General features: G+C 42.9%; 1 protein-coding gene and 1 non-coding gene across 2 annotated transcripts in view; one reads left to right on the plus strand and one right to left on the minus strand.

The window, feature by feature from the left end:
* Nucleotides 1-17,225, minus strand: part of LOC119176617 (high affinity nerve growth factor receptor) — a 436,833-nt gene that overhangs the window by 95,911 nt on the left and 323,697 nt on the right. The gene's annotated exons all lie outside the window — the stretch shown is intronic.
* Nucleotides 2,009-2,109, plus strand: LOC119177438 (U6atac minor spliceosomal RNA). The gene has a single exon (XR_005110614.2). It is a non-coding gene; the product is annotated as a U6atac minor spliceosomal RNA (small nuclear RNA).

Genomic DNA, 17,225 nt, shown 5'->3' on the forward strand with positions numbered 1-17,225 from the left:
GATAGTTGCTACTGTCGATGAGCATTTTGGAAGGCCAGGACATGCCCTAAGAGCTTGGGCTTGTACATCCGCGGCCACGTCTGCGTAGAGCGGGTGAACAGCCTGTTTTTGCTCTGCGGGGCGAAACCTTGGGGCAGTATCAGGCTCTGACATGGTCAGCCTGACAACTAGGTCGTGCATGCTCCTGATAAACCACTTCAGAGCCCGAAACTGCCTCAAATTTCGGCCCCCAGAGCAAAAACCAGCTGCTCTAGCGCTCTACACAGACGTGGCCATGGCTGTACGCTCTGGTGCACAAATGGTGCACGTGTTGGACTGGTCAGGAATGCAGCACCGGAGAAGTCCTCGAAAGAGGGCTGTATAAAGCTGCACTATTGAGCGCATGGAAGGGCCCCTTGATATTCCGGCAACGAGCTTAATAAACTTTCAATGGCAATGAGCTTTTTATTGAGGTATGCAAAATGCGGACTCCAGGTTATGTCACGATCTATTATGACACCTATAGGAATTATGCGTGTTTTTATATGCAATTCATTGACCATCAGAAGCACATCGGTTTGCGTGTAAACGCCGCCGCTGCGAATTTTTTTTTTTTTTTTTGTGGCGATAGTCAAACCTTGCTGGCGAAGGCATGCCGATGCTAATGTTGCCGCCTGGCGCAAGATAACGTAGGAGGCTAAATAGCGCACATCCCAATGGTATAACTTCGACCGAATTCCGGGTTTTCTGGATGCATCAGAGAAACCTGTCACCAGATATTCCATGGCGAATGGCGCAAGCTTTTTGTGAGCTTCTTGAATTGAGCGGGCAGCTCGCTGCCCCGCCGAGACGCCGAATATCTATTTACTGGAACTGAACGTGTTCTGTTTGTGCACCAGCATGCCGCGCAGCTCTGAACGTGACTTTATCCTTCGAGAATAATCTCTGAGTACACAAGAGTGCATCCGGGAGAATTCGCGAGCTAAAAGGTACAACGTGTGAGGCTACGAAATCGCACGGTACCAGCGGCAGATGGATATTTTACCGTTTTGAAGGACAGGTTAACGGCCGGGATAGCTACATCATGGACGTCGGTGAAAATGAATAAGAAATTTGTTTTCTTTTTTTACTACTGTAATGCTATTACACAAACTCTATATGCAGCAAAACAGAAAAAAAAACTAATTGGTGACGTGATAAGAAAACCGACAAACTCGTGCTGGCAATCCAATCAGCAAACTCAATGTAGCAGATATAACGTTACGTTGGTTAGTTGAAAACACTCGGCTGCCTCTTTCGAGAATAAGCGCACTTATGCGAAGGGTCTGATATACTGTTCGACCAAACGAAAATAAAAGTTCTACAAGGCGTATCTAAGTCAGTCAGATGAGGCCATATATGTTTAACGTGTAGCAGTCTGCTTTGAATTGAGCGTGTCGAAAGAAACCAGCAAAAAAAAAATGCGCCTATGCCGTAGTTAATTTGCATGGTCTATATGGAAGCGTCTGCTTTTTCACTTTTCTGGGCTCTAACAATTATTCAGTGACACCTTATGCGTGGCGTTTTGTCGGTGGAATCGAAGAGCTATTGACTGTATTACGCCATGGCTGTTGAAAACAATATATAATTAGAGCAAACGCTGAGAGTGTTCACTGTAGGAACTAGAGAGAGCGAGAGAATAAAATGAGGTGAGGGAAAGGCAGGGAGGTTAACCAAAAGTTGGGGCATCCGGTTTGCTACCCTGCACAAAGAGAAGGGGGAATGGGGGAAAAATGAGAAAAAAAGTGAAAATCAGAATAGACACGCGAAAAAAAAAAACAGATTTATCTGGGGTGATGTAGTCTATTCAATAGGTTCCTACCACGCAAAACGTTCAATAAGGCCTTCACTGATTTTTCGTGCGAAGACAGATCATGTCGGCTTTCATGCACTGACTGTTCTGACAATGGTCGGTATATGGCATTAGCGCTGGGTGCTGAAAAGATGGTTGTGGTGATGCTGGTGGTGTTACAGAAAGCGGGGTTAGCCTGTGTTGCGTAAAAAGAGAGACCGCTGGCACTTTCCTCGATAAGGATGGATGATGCTGGAAAGAAAAATGATCTAGCCTATCGTTCAATTCAAGCTTCTTGCACAACAACTTTAAACGTCCCGAGAAGTTGGATGTGATGTATGTTAGAAAAGCGGCGCCGACAAAACAGCGCAGTGGAACGGCGTAGGAAAAACTTTTTCGCAACTGTGGCAATACCGATATCGCGAAGCAACATTTCTTTTCTAAGAGCCCTGACAGAGTGACGCTGTTACTCTGTGCTCTTCTCATTCCGGCAGACTCCATGCCTTAGAAATACCATGCGATGGCATATTGCACAGCCACCAGTTCGTAAATATTTCGCAAACTATACGTAGCGCCAGCTACCAGAAAAGGGTGTTCCACACTCGCCGTTAAGGCTACGAGCGGCGATGGTCAACACTGCCGAGAATAGCCACCAGAAATGCCCGATAAAAGTTTACATGAGAACGATCGCCGGTGTATAGTTCAAGCGGTAGAGAACCGAAAGCGTTATGAAAATTATAGGCTCAGTCCCTGAAGGCAAAAAAAAAAGTTGTCTTTTCGAACACTTTCATTTCTTCTCATTTACAACATAATTGCTACACTATACAGTTAACAAAAGTTCACCGACGATCACGATATTGCCTAATGTGAATTCTGAACACAGCTTCGTGCTCATCAAGCACCATTGGCCTTGCCAACGTTTTGGCTTTCCGGAAGGCATCGACTACGCAATCATGATTTCGCGAAGTAGGATAGAACACATTATATACGCAATGCCCCATACCTTCCTTGACTTCTTTTTCTGTTGGATTTCATTAAGGTTGTGACTATGGCACAGAAACATGAGCCTTTGATATGTTCGACATCCTTTGTTTTTCATTTTTATACGTTTTAGATGTTTCACATGCCGTCATATTGCATTGAACTTCAGCGCTAAATGAGAGAAGTAGGAGAGAACTGGGAAGTGTGAATAACGTGATAATACGACCATGGGTTGAAAGACAGGGAATGTTATTTCCTGTTTCTGTACCAGCATAGAGGCGTGGTGCTGCGAGGATGAATGAACTCGCTCGGCACCACGGTGGGGCGACGAAGAAACGGAAGTTACCGGAGTCTGTTCATTTTAGCAGCAGCGCCCTCATTATACGCGAATTGCACCATCGAGACGTCAGACAAGTAAGCCAGCATCAACATGATCGATCTGTCCCCGTGGAGGCGGAACAGAGCGTGCGCTTGGGGACAACATGCGTGGCAACATGCGTGGTTGGTGTTTTGAGAGGTATTGATGCGCTAAACTTGAACTCTAATTTGCGCCCACACGCTCAGCTATTCATATTCATGAGCTCCTCCTTTTAAGTACCCAGTAAACGAGACTGCTCCGGAGACTCGGGACCTTCTTTTGGCTCTTATTCTTGATGATTTACTGTGCCCCTTGTGGAACCCCCCAAATATATAGTATTGTGTATACAGTGACGAGCAATTCTTACAAGGACCAAGTGCATACTTTACGCTGACGACACAACCATCTTTCAGTCATCTAAATCAGTTTCTTCACTCCAGTCTGACCTCAACACAGATTTACATAACATAACTTTATGGTGCCAGGCCAATTATCTTCAGATCAATGCTACTAAAACCGTGTTTATGTTGTTCCATTCCCCGCGCATTTCACTTGACATACAACCTTCCCTTCACATTGGTAATACCGTCATAAACATTTCCAGTGAAGCGCGGTTTCTTGGCGTCATCTTAGATAGCGAACTAAAATTTCATAAACATGCAGCATCACTCGCTAAAAAGATTGCATTTGGTATTCACGTTATCATCAAGACACGAACTTATTTTCCGCCTCACATCATACGTACTTTGTATTTTGCTTATATTCATAGCCATATTTCGTATTGCGTATCATCTTGGGCCAACACATATTTCACGCACATCGAACGTTTGCAGCGACTTCAGAATCAAGCAGTTAGATTAATGACTTTCAGCCCATTTTACTTCTCCTGCAGCTCGTTGTTTTCTCAGCTTAACATACTCCCATTGAGACAATTATTTTGTCATAGAATGTCCGTTGTCGCCTTTAGACTCATCACGCATGACATTTTTATTGCATGCATTGATCATCGTCACTTAACTAATGGTAACATCACCAGGTTTTCTCAGTGCTATAATCTTCTTTTGCCGGCCGTAAGGACAAACTACGGCAGGTTCTCAACCTTATTTACTAGCATAGCCATTTGGAATTCATTGCCTTTCGAATTGAAATCATCGCATAACATCCATATTTTCACTTCGCGTAGTAAGAAATATTACGTTCAGGAATTAATCAACTCATCCGATTTGTGTAATTAACTGTTAATAGCTTTCCACAGTTCTGTGCTTTTTTACTACTTCAATTTGCCATTGTATAATTGATAACACTGATAATGAAACGTGTTACATTTGTCACGTAGAGTTCATTATTATTGTTTTTTGTCTTAACTTGCTTTTGATTGTTTCCTTGTTATTTTTCAATAGTGAGTATTACCATTATGTTGTGTATTGATCGTGTTTTTATTGTTAATCAAGATTATTCATTATTATTCACAAGACCGTATACTATTGCTGTATTTTTTTGTAATTACCCCATCCATGTAGCCATAGGAGGTCCCCCTGTCAGTTTCTCTGAAACTTTGGGACCTCCTGCTGTAATAACGCTAACCATGTAACTCAACTGAACTATTTAATAAACATGACTTGACTTGACTTAACTTGAGCACGTATCGGTAGACCTGTCGAGAGGTCCTACAGAAAAATAAATAAATAAATAAATAAATAAATATATATATATATATATATATATATATATATATATATATATATATATATATATATATATATAATGAGATATAACAGAGAGTAATGCCAAGGAATGTACAGGGGAAATCATTAGAACCAGTGGAATGTAAATAAGAAGAAAGAAGAAAGAAAAGTGGATGAAAAAATTACTAGCTGTGAGCAGCTGGTAATTCCTGCTCACAGCTGGTAATTTTTTCATCCACTTTTCTTTCTTCTTTCTTCTTATTTACATTCCATTGGTTCTAATGACTTCTCCTGTACATTCCTCGGCATTACTGTCTGTTATATCTCATTAATATTGTGTTAAAACACGGAAATACGAGCCCTTAGGTATACACTTCTCTCCCTTATATATATATATATATATATATATATATATATATATATATATATATATATATATATATATATATATATATATATATATATATAACCCGACACGCAATATATATATATATATATATATATATATATATATATATATAACCCGACACGCAATTGAAAAAATATATATATATATATATATATATATATATATATATATATTTTTTTTTTTTTTCAATTGCGTGTCGGGTTCCTTACAAGTTGCGATCTCATCAAGGTCGCTTAGATAAGAAACGTAAACGAGTGGCCTGATAAATGTAGCAATACTCACAATTAGTGGTCATCCCCTTTCGCATCGGTCATAGCACGTAAACACGGCAGATGAGCGCACTTCGCCGAAGCGTGTTTCCTCTCGCCAAAATGACTGCTCCATCGGACGCGGCAAAGATCTCTGTTGTCTCCATCGTTATCGTCGTCCACGTCAACGACGAAGATGGATAATGTGGCGTTCAAAGAAAAAAAATAGAGCGAATACGGAAAGCAGGAACAATAAAGACCGCTAGAGTAGCAAGGACGCATCTGCACTATATATAGAGAGGGAACGAAGTAAGCGGCCGGAACGTTTGGCTGAAACGGACCAGGATCAGTGCACACGCCTAAGGAGAAGGGGCATCTTTTCTCGTTTGTCTTCGGGCTTTGGCTCGCCTCATTGATGATGTTTCGTGTACAGCTTCAGATGGTGGGTCGGGCCACTAATTGACGTCGGGGATCTCGGTCAGTCCGGAGCTCGGTTGGGGCAGCCAATGGATGTCTGGTCAAAGGGCACGTCCCTGAAGAGACTGCACTCTGGCTGCACTCCAGCTCCTACAAGCCGAAAGTCAGAAGGCAGTGCCAAAGGAAGACTAAATTCTTAAAGCCTTCCGGGCATGCATCGCAGTGTAACTGCTGCAGTGGGGAATTCGTTTTGTAGCAGCCCAAAGTTGTAAAACCATTTTCGTGAAAGAGGCACGGAAGCTTTAACGGATGGTCTCGGGCAGCGCAAGTTTCCTCTTGGATCTTTGGAGAGTTTCCTGCCCGCAAACTCACTGAGGCCATTTAAGCATTAGTAGTCGGGGAGTACAGAGGACAAATGCATAGCTATCCGCAGTTCTCTCGGCCGAGATCTTCACAACATCCTTTAAGGAAGCAGGGCGCATTAATCAAACTGTAGAATCAACCATCAAACACAAAATAAGATGCCCATTAGCAGGAAATCACGTGGTACGCGACTTGCGCAACTCAGAGAACCAGTTAATTCCGTTTTCTGGCAATCAAAATTCCTAGGAACATGGTATATTGCTGTAGCCAATGTTTTGACGGGCGATCTTGTCTTCTTTCAGGCTGAAAAAGCGCACCGTAGCGTGTGCAATCCATAGAGAAGTCGTCCTTACTCCAAGCTTAAACATCCGTTGTCCTTATGTAAACCTCTAACTTTACGAGGGGTTAAACTTGAACTTCTGAAAATCCAGACAGACGAGCTCGCAAATTTGCCCCGCCACGGTGGTCCAGTGGCTAAGGCACTCGGCTGCTGACCAACAGGTCACGGGATTGAATCCCGGCTGCGGCGGCTGCATTTCCGCTAGAAACGGAAATACTGTAGGCCCGTGTGCTCAGATTAGGGAGCACGTTAAAGAACCCCAGGTGGTCAAAGTTTCCGGAGCCCTACACTATGGCATCTTTTATAATCATATGGTGGTTTTGGGACATTAAACCGCAGATATGAATGAATGAATCAGTTTGCAAATTTCCTGCGGCATAATTAAGCAAACACTGCAGGTGCACGTTAAAGGTAATTATTAATCGCTTTCTTCCTCCAAATGTACTTACGGGAATTTAAAACTTGAATATGGTGTTATGGTTAATAATCAGTTGATGCTTTATACTTTCGTAAGAGTAAGACGCTATTTGAACACATTTTACCATAGCGCCAGACTAATCTTCATGCGTCAACAGAGTTTAGTTGCATTGACAGGTATTGAAGGGTGATAGAAGAACGTATTAAGAGTCTGATGTTTCATCCCGGTCCAGAAAACCAGAACATCTAATCTCCACCGCGGTTCGCTTGTTTAAAAATAAAAGTTGCTAAGGTCCTTGCCACTGGTCTCTCTCTCTGACTAAGCCCCCTGTCAACAGCAGCTTTCACCAGGTTTGCTGTTCTTCATGCCAAAAGAACTAAGAAATGCGTGGCGGGACGAAAGTTCCGAGTTTTTGAACGAGTAGTTTGCCAGTGGTGGCTGGATCGCCGAGGTTATCACATGTTGAGAGAGTGGAAATACGGCAGACGGGCTACAAAGCCAGCAGGACCGGCTCAACGCTGTCCGTGAAGAGGGCCGATTGGTCGATCACCAGACGCCCCAGCTTTCAACGATTCCGCGGTCAGGTATTAAATGCCAAATATTTTGTCTGTCTGCCTGCCTGCCTGCCTGCACACCTACGTCTTTGTGTTCTCGTGATCGCCTCCTTAGCTTGGAGTAGACCAAAACTATTACGGGAGGCTAACAGGGTTTGTCGATTATGGCCGGCTGGTCATGACATGAATAACGGGAAAACCCTGACACCTAGGTCGTCAAACACATTGAGAGCGCCCGTGATCTCTATATGTGTTATTCTCTGTGTGGTTGTTCATTCGGCGCGACGCTGACTATTTAATCAAGACATGCACCAACTAGCTCAGCAGCGAATTCTACTAGAGTACATTCCTCAAGACACTTCTGGTACATATCCGTATACAACGGGCCCTGGTATGCGGGTATGAGCCATAGGTGAATAACTGTTTGTATCTACCAGGAACGATGAGAACAGAAATTGGTAATTTAAATGCGAGAATTATGTAAAAGTGACCTCAGCGTTGGACCTACATATATAAAGAATCAATATCAGGGTCCCAGCAGCAATAAAACCCAAGCATTCTGAGTGGCGATGAAGTGTTTTACCGCAGAGCCACGCTATAGGTCTGTGAACTGCTTTGGAAAAAAGTCCATGTGCAGGCGTCAAACGGGTGAACTGTCAATTGTTGCAGTGCTGGCTATCTATTTTATAAACATCACTTGAACTCCAATGATGTAGGCGTCGCGTTGGGTTGATCGCAATTGTAGTTGAGTACCACCAACTGAAGTTTATCCACCTATAGCACTACGCAGTGCTACTATGCATACTCGCAAGCACAAGCGCAACATATCAGCTGACCACTTCTGGTGTTGGTAATACCTTCGCAACATTAAACAACTTTTTGTATAAAACATATAGGACTGTTTTACATAAGTCTGTGCGTTCATTTGAACGTATATTTAGCGTGATTTTTTAACGTTACGGTAGTAAAATTGCACCAACGCCCCTTTCCTTCCGCATGCTTCGCATAACGTAGCGATTACCAAACGACTCGGGATCTGCCGAATGTTTCTTTTGATTAGAATTGAAACGAGCATTCACGCATTCGTAGTTTTTCCGCATCTCTAAGCAAAAAAAAAAATGTTGGTTCAGCGATTTTTCGCGGATTCACGGAAAGGTAAGGCCTCTATACTTACGTAAGAGACTCGACCGAACGGAAGAAATGGCTGACAGCCCACGGAACGAGATAGACAGACTGTCACATACGAGGCGCTTAGTCACTAACAGTAATGTATACAGTTCCATATAATGCATGCAGACCCAGTATCTACTACGCCAACAGTGCGATCTCTTCACGAAGGAAGCGCATAAGAACTTCTCCCGTAGATTCTTGTCTTCTGATATATATAACAAGAGTGCACACGATTGCTTCTTACACCTGCACTTCACCGGTGCTCGGTGGCAACATCTAGAGGACGAAACAACCTGGTGGAACTTGCTTCAGGTGACACGTACGTCAACAGGTCGAAAGTCGATACGCTTCTGAAAGTAGTCCGCGTGTTGTACACCGAGTTGTCGAATCTTCCTAACAAGAGTACTCGTGCTGCGAAAACCTTACATGCTTACCTCAAAACATTTGACGTCATCGAAGGCTTGGTATACAGAGAAGTGCGAACTTTATAGGACGGGAATCGCTGCGCGACTGTGCAATAGGTGATTCCTCAGGTTTCACGTACAGTAGTCAACCTGTGTTTAGATTTAGTTTAGATTCGCTGTACTTCCGTTTATTTTTCTCACATTTTCTTTTAGTACCCGCTCTCAAGCTTTATGCCCCACTCACCGCCGAGCTGTGCCTTAGCACTGTACGCTGCAATGCGCAATATGTTGCTCCGTAACACTATGCTGTGGGAGGCCAATGAAGCGCAGTTATTCATTTCTTGACAAAACAGTTGCCTTCATTTAGTTTATAGCACTCGCAAATTATAATGCGTCGGAGAGTATTATTACTTTCACTTTTTCTGTATAGAGAATGAATAACCACGTCTAGCTCTCTCATAACTTGAGGCACAATAACTTCTATTATTATCTGGCACATCTTTTGTGGAGGCCACCGGAAAACACTGACAAAATAAGTGGTATTTACTGAGCTTTGACTAGGGGCATTTCAAAACTGGGAGAGATAGATGGTGAGAGAATTTCTCATGAGGCATTAACACAGCGCATCGTTATTGAGTGCAATCAAATTAAGCCTCGCAGAATCACAGCCAAAACGGCGTGTTTAAACCACCCTACATGAAATTCGTGCGGTGAACTTCGAGTGTGCGAAATATAAAGTACAAGAAAAAAATAAAGTAACATGTATAGGCATTTGTAAAACGGGACTAGAAATTTAGATCTTTTTTCTGCCTTCGAATGAATGAACGTTTTGAATATAGTATTTAATTATCGTGGCATTGCAGAGCCAGCGGCTGGCGCCGGGGCATGCCCCCCAAGGGAGCTCTCGGGTCGGGGCGTGATTGACCCTTGCGTTGAGCAATACTCTTCTCGCTCGCCAAGCTGTCCAACAAAGCGTGTTAGCTAGTCCCCGTCGCTGAGAAAGTGATGCCATCAGGCTGCGCTAATGATACCCAGCCCCTCTAGTTTCTCAGTCTTCAGACGGTCTAAGAACACTCCCCATCAGCGCGCGCTAATCGCACTTGGTGGCTGACGACATCGTCACATGTCTACAATACGTGTTCTTTAGCACCAACCGAAGTCTGAAAGTTAACGAAACAGCAGACCTCCTCCCCCCCCCCCCCTGTTCTACTCTGTAAAAAAAAATTCTGTATCAAAGGCGATGCATGCAACACCGAAACGATTAGCCTGCCTCAGTCTCGAGTGTAGGTCCTGAAATTTTATATATACCTTTGTCTCCCGCTGCGTATAAGCAGTGCTGTATAATAATGTGCGTGTGAGCAGGCTCCCGTTTCTTGAGAACAGCGGTGCCTTCAGGACTTCTCAAACCGATCAGTCTCCACGAAAAAAGAAAACATGAAACAATGCACACTATATATCCTTGTTTGAAGGGAGATGCGCGGGTCGTCACCTTTTGTAAATGACCATTCTGCCACCAGAGCATAGTGGACTCATGGAAATCCATCAAATAACTGTGACACACTCTGTCCCTTACTTCTGCTGGGTATTTTGTCGCCTGCGTAGCTGCGCCACACACACACACACACACACACACACACACACACACACACACACACACACACACACACACACACACACACACACACACACACACACACACACACACACACACACACACACACACACGCGCGCACGCACGCGCACACGCACACGCACACACACACACACACACACACACACACACACACACACACACACACACACACACACACACACACACACACACACAATTATATATATTCAGTTTCCAGGCCGTGTTACTGGGCTATCGTTTAAAGGCACTTTGAAGTGAAATGGAATCAATTAAGGCAAATAATTTTTTGTTCTTTACTGTGGTTAATTTCGCCATCATAGGTTAGACGATCCAATGGAGGTCGAAGTTTTAAAATGGAATTTGATGGAGACACTCGTGCACATGAACGTAGGCCCGACGTCATGGATTTATAATTTTCTCCTAATCTTGCCACATTCACTCCATAATGTTTCCTTAAACTTTGTTCGCTGGCTACCCATAGATGCATATGTAGCTAATTTTTACCAATCAATAACTACTTAAGCCTTAGTAGACATTGCCAAAATTCATGATGCCACAGAGAATTAGTGAGGGGACTTGAAGCTGACGTCGCCCCATTCATTTCTTATTTGTGTGTTTTATGTATTCCCGCAACGAGAATTGCACCTTTGTTATTCTGAAAGGGTACTACACTATTGTGACGAAAATTCATTTTCTCCTCAGTAAACAGCTATAGTTTACTGTTAGCGTAAAAGTGGGGCTTAAGAGAATGACGTTATCGTCCAGCAAACACTCGTTGCGGACAGCATCTTATAGTTTAGCGGGATATTGGTTACGTGGTTTACGTGCTCTAGCTGGGATGATGGCACCTTCCATCGTAGAATTGATAAGTTAAAGAACAGTGAAAAAAAAAAGAAAACGAGAATGTTTGCTTGTGTCATCGCGCGAAGCATTGTTACAAGTTTATTTTATTAATAATAAAAGTAAAGAAGTACGAACCACGCACAAAATGCAAAAAAAACATTTATGTTGCCGATTTGTCTAATCGATCTTCTGGGTAATTGATTGATATGTGGGGTTTAACGTCCCAAAACCACTATATTATTATGAGAGACGCCGTAGTGGAGGGCTCCGGAAACTTAGACCACCTGGCGTTCTTTAGATCTTCTGGTTAGGCCTAGAGACGTTCTAAATGGGAAGCTATGTCAAAAATTACGCTAGCTTATCCGTGATACTCGGTCATCTAATCTAACTGAAGGCAAGTGAAGCCATTTTTAACAGTAGTTTGCTGCGAACGAAGTGAATTTTTCAAAAACTACGCCGAAATCACTTCGCAGCCGCTGTACGAAATTGCCGCCATGTTTACGTGCTCTACGCACAGCATGCTAACACGGTGACGTTAAACGGGCCCTGAAACACTTTTTGACGTAACCGTCACGGTAACGAATTTACTGGAAGAGCTTATTGCCTCAGTATTTCAACGCCACAAATATTTTAAGAATCCGTCCAGTGCAAGTGGAGTTACAAAAATTTGTCGCATGCTGCAATTACACTCTCTTCTCTCGTCCCGATGAAAGTGCTGGAAGCTATCAGGGAGGGGTGGCAGGCGCAACGAAAATACGTCACGCGCGTCTCGTTTCATTGAGCACTTTTTTCATTGAATACGCGACTTTTTCAGTGTGCTCCCACGCGCACGCGTGGATAGTAGCGGCCTCCCACGGGTATCTCTGTAACCACGGAGCACGCCATGTTCAAATCAACCAATGGCTGTTAGATGGGATTTTTAGGAGACATCTTTGAGCGTCTTATTTCATTTGTCGAGAGAAGAGAAAACAGTTTTCAGCTGACTTTGATAATTTATTGTGAATTCCGGGGGGGGGGGGGTGAAGTGATTTTAAAATAAAAGAAGAGAAAAGTGAGCCCCGTAACTGTCTCTCAGGGGGAGGACAACTCAACAGTAGCTCCCGAGGGGTGGGGGAAAAGGAGGGATTAAAAGGATAGTATTCAAAGGTAACGAAATAGAGAGAGAGGAAGGAGAGAGCGAGGTGGAGGAGCAGCGAACAATGGAAGTAAGGAGAAGATGGGAAAGATGGAGACAGTCGCAGGAGTCCGAGGACGGGGCCCCACTAGCGAGAGCTCTTGTCGGCGACAGGAGATGGCGGAGGGCTAATCCAAGCGGCCAGAGCTACGCTGTCGTCGTTGTCGGGGACCGGCGTTAGGAGGTGACGTGGGACCAACCCAGTCGGCCAGAGCTGACCTGTCGTCGGAGACCGCGAGGGCCCAACCAGTCAGCACGGAATCCAGCAAGCGAGTGTGAATCCCAGGCCGCGTGCTGCGCCATAATACTCGGCTCGCGTGTTTTCGAGAGCCTTTACTACCGATCGGCGGCGTTTTTGACCGCGCTAAAAAAGTGTTACAGGGCCCCTTTAAATCTGAAAAATAGCGCGCGTAGGGTAAGTTTTACCACGGCTAACGTACGTATCTGCGCATGCGCACTTCGATGCCGCTATCACGGTAAGCCCGTTATACTATAACTTTCTGCCGTATAATGTCCCTAAGAGCGCACAGCATGCGGAATTTCAGAATGGTCAGAGAATTTTTCACTTTTTTATTGAATGGCTAGAGCCTAATTTCCAAGCTTAGAAATAATTTTTTTATTCATTGATTACTTGAACATTGCAAAACTACACGTAGAGCCTCCATTTAGCAAATAATTACGATAGACTCGCAAAAGTAGTCCTTGTGGCAACAAACATGCAGGATCACGTGTACAAAGTCTACTTTGTCTTGTATGCATGGAACTCTTTGTTTCATAACTGAATATACTGAGCTAGAGGTATCTACGCACTCGAGTTATTCGAATTACACGCACACGCGCGCACGAATTGTTTCTGTAAATTCGCGTGGAAGCTTTGAGTGCCTTACTTGTTATCGTCGCAAGCTATTTCGTGTAAAATGCTGAGTAATCCTGCTTGCTGATGGAGCGTGAGGTGTTTTTTTTTTCGTACCATTTCATGCTAAAGGCATTCCAAGAAGCGCGAAGTTTGCCACATCGGAATACGTAAGGAGCATGTTCGATGGACATTCAACTCGTACAAAATCAGATTCTAAAGCCGGTCGTCTTTTCCATCCTTATCTTCAGACACAATAACACGTGTGCATATGCAGCGGTTTAATGGTGATACCTTATTTTATATTGAGAATCGTGCCGAATGTTTTATTTCAGGGATAAAAAAGTGACGAAACTTGTCACGCGCAAGATGGTTTAGTAAAAGAAAAGCAGTTTTTGTGTTGGAACTACCTTCTTATTCTTTTTCTCTCTCTGTCTGTAAGCTTGTACAGGTTGGTCGCAGTGGCGAATAATTTCTACGCTCCTCCAACCACTCTCTATACGAAGTGCCATGCGTCCACATAGCCACACTGCCTGCCTTTAAGGGCCATCGTTTTTACTATTTTATCAGAATTTCGAATGCAGCTCGCAGAGTAAGCATTGAAGAGGCTGTGCCGCACATCAGCGCATTCCAAGTAAGTCACCGGAAATTTGGAAGTTGTTCTGATGAGAAATTAATGAAAATCTTCCACTGCAATTGGGTTCCGGACAAGGTTAAATGACCGAGCCTAAAACGCTTTGAAGATTTCGACCACGGACACTCCCTTTTCCTCTCTCGTCGGTTCACTCTTTTAATCGAAGATCAACAGTAACTCGGTGGGAAAAAAGGGAAGAGAGAAAAAGAGTTAAACGATTGGCGCGGCAGATACAGATGGAGCGCACGAAATCAATTTTCTTGCTTGTTATATACGTATACTCGAAACTGTCCACTTCCGATCAGGAATGCCGCCTAATTGGCACATTAGTGAGGCTTATCGCCCATCGCTTTCTTGAAAGGCGGACAGTTGACGAAGAATGCGTCGAGTAGTTCAGCTTGGCTGTTAGCATTTCCAATTTATTAGCAAGATTTTGAAGGTTCGGCGTCACACCGGCTCTGGCGCGCAAGTCATTTTATAGAATTAATTCGTGAAGGAATAATGCAGTGGAATGAAAGGGTGCACCTCATTGATATCAGGTGCTCGTAGTTTTTACTCGGACAACGACATGCAGGGCATGACAGAAGAAGGAAGAACATGTATACGCCGTTTAACAGCAACGACAAAGATACAATATATATATATATATATATATATATATATATATATATATATATATATATATATATATATATATATATATATATATATATATATATATATATATATATATATATATAGCAGATTCTGAGAAGTATTGAACGCTGGGCAAGTGGGTAATGATTTATTGTTCGAGATAAACATCGCGAAAAACGAATACAGAGAAATAGGAAGACACAAGCTGATTCCTCCGGCATAGACACTGGTATAAGCCGGAAGTGAAAAGTGTCTTCCCAGAAATAGTGCTTATTGCGTAGTGACTATAAGAGTTTGTACAATGTATATTGTTATTTGGCAGCCATTGCACATTTTGACATGGTTGCATCCTCGTTGACGCCTAGTGGCACGTCTCCTTAAACCGTTATAGCGCGTTACGCTAAAAAGAAGAAATGGCCTGAGACCGACACAAGAGAACGGAGCGCGAACATGCACCTGAGCTTTATTCGCAAACTATATCAAATATGCAGACTTGCGCTAGCATGCAAGGAACACCCGAACGTATCGCCCAGATTAAACACCATGCACCACCACAACGTGCCCAACCAAAGATTCATAGACGGTTCCCCTGGTTAAGGGAAGACACTTCATTTTCAGATAAAGTCAACAAGTACTTTATGTTATAAAAGCAAAGCATAATGTTTTGTTTGGCGCAGTGATAAAGACAGCGGACAATTTTGTATTTTTTCCCGAGTGCTCAGCGTATAGAAAAGTAATCACAAAATCTTTTGTTGGTACAAAGACGCGCTATGAATGTCACTACAAAACCTTGTTCTTTTATACAGCGCTCTTTGTTTTATTCTTAATGCCTAGTTGGAGATATTAGGAAGTGTGTTGTTTAATCCTATGGGCTTTACGTCTCACCTTCCCCGTAAATATTGTGCGAGGCTAGACAAGGCGACAATGGCGTACTTCCTGAAACGACAAACAAAAAGAAAATGAAGAGCAGCTCACATCTATCTCATTTTAAACGTTGCCTTGGTTGCTATTTCGAGAACGAGGTAAAAATAGCTGTATACAAAGTAAACATATGACTGTAATACTTGGCAATCAAATTATAGCGAGAAAGTCAGCTTTTTCTAACTGCTGGAGTAAAGTCGTCATTAGGTAAGCCAGACTGGTATAATGACAAAGAAATTTTATGCAAGAGTTATCTCTAACCGAAAATTGGTGCCAGTTTCGAAGCTGGGCGTACTGCTGCGGATTAATGTAAGACGACGGTAAGAAACACGTGTGAACATTAATCTTCAGAATTTCGGCCCCAGATTCAGCCTTTTTTTTCTTTATGTCCTTCATTTTGGAGACAGTTTAGCAGGCGAAGTTACTTCAGAAAGGACTAATTGGAAAGAGCCTCCAGCTTTCTCCATTTACTTTCCTTTCCCCATTTTATGTATGACAATATCCGAAAACGACAGGACTAACTTCAGCCAAATGTTTACCTTTTGTCTTTTGATAACATCTGAGACGTACGCCGCACACCTGGCTTTCGTAGATATCTTTGTTCAAAGAACCGTCTTTAAGAAGTCATAACTATACCTACAAGTCAAGGCACTGTTGAACATGGACATTCTCACAAATACTTGTTTAAAAAGACGATATGTATACTGATTCCTACTGTGCCGACAGGAACACTGCAAGGTTCGCACTTTCTTTACCTCTGGTTTTCAGCGTGTTTGTTTTTATGAGGAATAGTGCTCTGTCTACCGAGTGGTAACAACAGAAACAGCGAAGGTGAGTGTTTCATATCTTGCTCTTTTTACGCAGCTTTGCTTGTTTTTCTCGGTTTTATTAATGAAAGTACGTACGTACATAACCACAAAACATCTTACAATTAAATTGTTCGTAAGATATTACATTAACGTAGAACGTAATATTACTGAAGTTGACTGAGGAATCACTACTAGCACTTTCTGAAAGATAGCCTTGGGAATTCCGGGACTGAGACGAATTCAAGAAGTTTTAAGTTTGTAAGAACTATTTTGCCACATGCTCGGGGCCTTCGCTAACGATTTGTCTGGTATAAGGATTCGTAAAAATTGCTTTTTGCTAAAGATTGTACTGGTAAAACCTTTATATAAATACGGGCTGTAGACTGTTAATTTCGTAAGATTTTATGTAGTTGCTGTTTACCTTGGCGAGAAAGAAAACAGTTTCTTTGTTGTTGCCGTCATTTCTTTCCCAAGCATAGACGAATTGCTAGGATAAACTTGTGAGGGACTAGGTCCGTTGCAGTATTATAGAGAATGGAAGCTTCTTCATTCCGCCTAGCAGCGT

The sequence above is a fragment of the Rhipicephalus microplus genome, chromosome X (genome assembly GCF_043290135.1).
Source record: "Rhipicephalus microplus isolate Deutch F79 chromosome X, USDA_Rmic, whole genome shotgun sequence".
Classification (NCBI taxonomy): Eukaryota; Metazoa; Arthropoda; class Arachnida; order Ixodida; family Ixodidae; genus Rhipicephalus; species Rhipicephalus microplus.